Raw genomic sequence first — 5,222 nt, 5'->3', positions numbered from 1 at the left:
CTTTGGACCTAGTGGTGTTGTAAGCATCTCAGCATTGGCATGGTTCTCCACATGGTTCATCCAGTTTCCAGGGCATGGAGTCTATCAGTGTAGTACCATGTGTCTTGTCAGTAGAGTGTCTCTAAGGGAGTGAGTCTTGAATCTTGTCAATAGAGGGTCTCCCAGGGAGTGAGGAGAGAGCAAGCGAGAAAGAGAGAGTCTGTCTCTTGCCTCCAAGGAGGAAATCCAGGAATTTCCAGAATTCTCAGGAGAAGGCCATGCCCACCCAGAGACCTCATTGGCTTTGACCTGACTGATGGACTAGACTCCACCCCTTCATTCTTAATCCTCTCAAATCCTAAATCAGCATCAGATTATGTAACTACCACATGAATGGGCAATTTTTAGGATGCAGATCTCTTGGTATTTTCCTGCACTGTCTTAGTCTGAAAGCTCCATTAAACTTGCTCACCATATGTAACCATGCTAATATTTGAAATACCAGTTGCATGACTCCCAGCCTCACAGCAACATGCAAGCTACAAGAGTACAAAAAATGGAGAGGTAAACATTAAATCCACCAAATTTGCTATCCACAATGTTTAATTTCAGTATTTAGACATATGTGGATGCATGGTTACATTTGGAAAAGCCTGTTTGCAAAATTAGAACAAATATCAATGCTTAATTTTAATGATTCTTATTTTTTCTCATTGGTATAAATAAACTTCTTATATGCATATTCTATTTCCATTTTTAATACACTCTAGCATATACGGGGATTTTTAATGGAACTTATAAAATGTTCATGAAGGAAGTATAAGAGTAATGCTTTGAATTACTTTAATATCATTACTGGGGAATGATGCTTTGGGATTGTTTTATGATTTTTAGTTAACCAATGAAAAATTTATATTTCCTTTCTAGGTATGTATATGGACTCAAAATGTACTATTATATTCCTGAAGTATACTGAAACGTCTTTCTATCACCATAGGCTTTACAAATAAGTTAATGTGTTAGTTTGGGTTTGCTAGAGAAGCAAAACTAGTGACACTTATATAGATATATAATAAGTTCATATAGAAAATGGCTCACACTAATGTATGATAGGGAAAATCCAGTCCATTTTAAATCCAGCCTTGTTTATATTGGAGACTCTTCCTAAACTATATAGGACATGGGTCTGATGGATCTGGAAGTAGGAAACACACTGAGTAGTGAATATCAGTGGAAGTTGGCTGTGACTGCAAGGGTCAAGAGAATCCAACGTTTGGCAGGCCCTCGTGGCTCTGGGGGCTGCCAGGCAATATGGCAGACCTTGATAACTCCAGGGTCAGTAGGCTGTTGGCTCAAGAACTGGAAGTCAATACAACAGATGTGAGATCCAAGACAACAAGAAGCCATTCACACTGTCTTTTTATATGTCAAATAGGCCATAATTCCAAGGAAATATTATCAAGGATATACGTTGAGCATATCCCATCCTGGAGTGGATTGCATTATTTTAGAATCAGCTTCCAAAAAGACAATTACAGTGGCAGATAGGTGGAAAGGCTTCGTAAGGTTAGAACAATGTTCTCCAGAAGGCTGTGTGTGTTCTAAAGCAGGACCAATATATTAGCGTTGTTTCTCAAATTGCTAAAATCCACATATCCAGAACCAGGTGAAAATTTGAGTGGCTCCCTCACTATTACTTCTAGTGACCCACTCACAATAGTTTTGTTTCCAGTCCCTGTTACCCTGTTCTCTTAAGGTTTGGAGGTCTTATAATCAAAAGGAGATATACTTCCACCTGGAGACTCTTAACTGATTCCATTGAATTGGAAGTTAGCCCGTCTGCTGAATATTTTTGAGCTCCTCAACCTCTGGATGAACAGGCAGAAAAGGGTGCTCCTCTATTGACTGTGGTGATTGGTTCTTATTACCAAAAAGAAGTTGGGCTGATATTATGAAAGAGAGAAAAAGAAGAATATACTGTGTATCTAGGTGATTCCTTTGGTCATCTTTGAATACTACCATGTCCTACTATTTACCTCAATGGTAAACTACAGCAACCCAATTCTGATCTGATTATTAACGATGCCAACTATTAAGGAAAGAAGGTTTGGTTCACCCTGCCAGGCAAAGAACAATGCCCAATCTAGGTACTTGTTGAGGGAAAAAGGAATATAAATGTATAGTGGAAGAACATAACTTTGAATATCAGCTATAAACACTTAATCAATAAAAGAAATGAAAACTCTCCTAATCGTTATTAGCATTTTTGCTTTGGATGTATACATGCATCAAATAATTTTGTTTTATTCATTTATAAAATATGATATAAATGGAATTAGGATATTTTTTGTTGCCAACATGTTAGTTTTATCACGCTAAGCACAAGTATGATTTTATTATTGTCTTTATTTGGAGATTGTGTATGGTTTAAGGAGAAATGTACTGGTGCTAAAGGTGGGTTATGACATAGGCTTTCTACCAACTTGGCTGGGCCAGGATTATCAGTGGCTTGCAAGTTTAGGTCATCCCTGTGATGTCACCTAACACACTGCAAACAACTTAATGACATCTGCTGGGAGTAGCCAGGAATTTGTTGGACAAATAGGGAAAAGTGTTCTTACACTCATTTCACAGTAGGCATGTGGCCTAATTCATAAGTATCAGTAGATGCTGGGAAGAACTTCCTCTCTCCTTGCTGTACGGGATCCTGCATCTCGCACACTGATCCCCAGTTCTTTGGATGTGTGCCAATGACACATCATATTGCCCGCTGCCAGCAGAGCCTACCATCTAACCTGTTGCTCTTGGATTCATTGATCTCTGTTACCACCAGGCATAGTCTTGGGTTTCATTTTCCTGATTCCTTGTTTGTTAGTCTTTACAGTTATATCAATCAGGAAAAGCCTCCAGATTAACATCTGAGCCACTGTCTTGAACTAGATTGCACTTACCTGCTATACAACTATATGAGCCAGTTATATATACATATATATATACAAAATCTCAATCACTGATTTTGTTTCTCTAGACAACCTAGCCTAATACAGTAGATAATATACCCATGTTTAAAGGCATCGATTTAAAGGACTGAATACAAATGAAAATACAATATTAACTATCAAGCTTTCAGGAAAATTACCTAAATTCATTTTATTGTATGCTAATTTTGGACAATTATTAAAATGATTTATATATATTTATAGTTTAATTATCTTAATCAATCCATTCTTATTTGGAGGATTTTTTGTGTCCTATACATGTGATGCTAGCTAAGAATATTGAAAGTACCATGGACTGCTAAAAGGACAAACTGACCTGTCTTGGAAGAAGTATGGTCAGAGGGTTCCTTAGAGGAAAAGAGTGGGAGACTTCATCATACACACTTGGGACATATTGTCAGGTGAGACCAGCCCCTGAAGAAGGACATTAGGGTTAGTAAAGTAAGGGGACAGTTAGAAAGAGGAAGGCTCTTGACAAGATGGATTGACACGGTGGCTGTAACAATGGGCTCAGTCAATGAGAATGGCACAGGACCATGCAATATTTCCTGTCATGCATAGGGTCAGTATGGGTCAGAACTGATGCAATGGAACCTAACAAAAGCAATAACATAAGTATATATATTGCACATATGCATACATTGTTGCCTGAAATGTACCTCTTGTACTCCCTAGTACAGTCCCCTAATACATTGTTTATAGCAATAACAACAAAAATCTTCTACCATAGAGTAGATTCCAGTTTCATAGTAACCCTATATAATGTTGCTGAGGCTGTAAATATTTGTGGAAGTGGATGGTGGGTTTGAACTTCTGACCTTGTTTTAAGTAGTACCATACTTACTCTACTGTGCCACAAGGGCTCCAAGGCTTGGTTGGGTAATGAGAAATGAGATATTAGTAAGGCTAACAAAAGAAGAGTTTGAAAATCAAAACAAAACAAAGATCTTAAATAGTGAGGCTAGGCCAGTAGAGTGTTCTCCCTGGAAGCCAGGCACGGTGTTGTAAAAACGCTTAGTTTCAACTATTAAATGATGAAAGCCTCATGTATAGAAAGACCCTGGAGGAAGATAGGACACCTTAAACATACCACCTCCTACTAAGCTTCTGTCTGGAAGCATCTGTATAACTCTGCTCAGCAAAACCCTGTAACGTGGAAGAGCTGTCTAACTGGCCACATCAACCACAGCATTGTAAGAAATAAGAAATTTTTAGTCTTTAACCTCTATGTTTTCAGGTGCTTGATAATAGACACTTGAAATATAGGTGCACTAAAGAAGTTTTCCTAGTGATATTTTGCATGTGTTTATTTTGGGCCATTATCTTGCCTGAACTTGTTCAGTGGAGCATGAGGAAGGGTGTTCCTCTACAGGATTCATTTAAAATGCCTAGTAATGGATGTGGTATCTAATATATAATGTTTTATTGCTCCTTGGAGACTTGTTTGGAAATGAGAAGGCCTGCAGGGGTTCTATAGCTATTATTTTTGAAGCATATGGCTATAAATAGCAGGGACGAATAAACCAACAGTGTGCTAAGACTCTTAAGGCAATTTCAAACAATTCCTAAGTAATTTCCCACAGAGAAACAGCTGAAATAGAGATTTTCAGAGATGTTAACTGATGATAGCCTCATCAAAACTTACAGGAATAAACAGACTATAGATTTAAGGGAATACGGAGTTAATACATGGATTAAAGATACTTAATGACCTTAGACTGAAAGTTATTTTCCATTTTAGAAAGACAAACATACTTTTTTTTTTAACTTTGAAGACATGTGTAGCATGTGGTTTGGAAAATCTTAAACAAATATAAAAATATATTGCACTTTTAATAAGTCTTTTAAGTCATCCTTTGATTCATATGTACCTGGATGAAATCTAGAAAATCAACCAATGTGAACAGAACTTAAAAAACACCATAGCTTATATCCAGAGATATTGAAAGGATACACAAATATAATCCTTTATGTTTTCATCTCGGAAAGTAACATTCTTTCTCAACATTTACTACTGTCTTCTATCTGAAGATAAGAGAATTCTCTGACTAGAATTTCTTATAAAATTAGGGAATTGCTTAAAATATTTATTTTCTTCTTCTAAACATGCAACCCTCCCTTCTTTAAATACTTTCTCTATTTCTCTATAGAATGTGGAAAAACCCACTCTAATACAAAGCCAACCTCTCCAGTCTGGGAAAGATCATTTTTAGTGGGTGATATTGAATTACACAAAGAATATTT

This window comes from Echinops telfairi, unplaced genomic scaffold (assembly GCF_000313985.2).
Source record: "Echinops telfairi isolate 266 unplaced genomic scaffold, ASM31398v2 ScPeMD7_443;HRSCAF=831, whole genome shotgun sequence".
Lineage (NCBI taxonomy): Eukaryota > Metazoa > Chordata > Mammalia > Afrosoricida > Tenrecidae > Echinops > Echinops telfairi.
The sequence above is the reverse complement of the archived record's forward strand: the minus strand, read 5'-3'. Positions refer to the sequence as shown.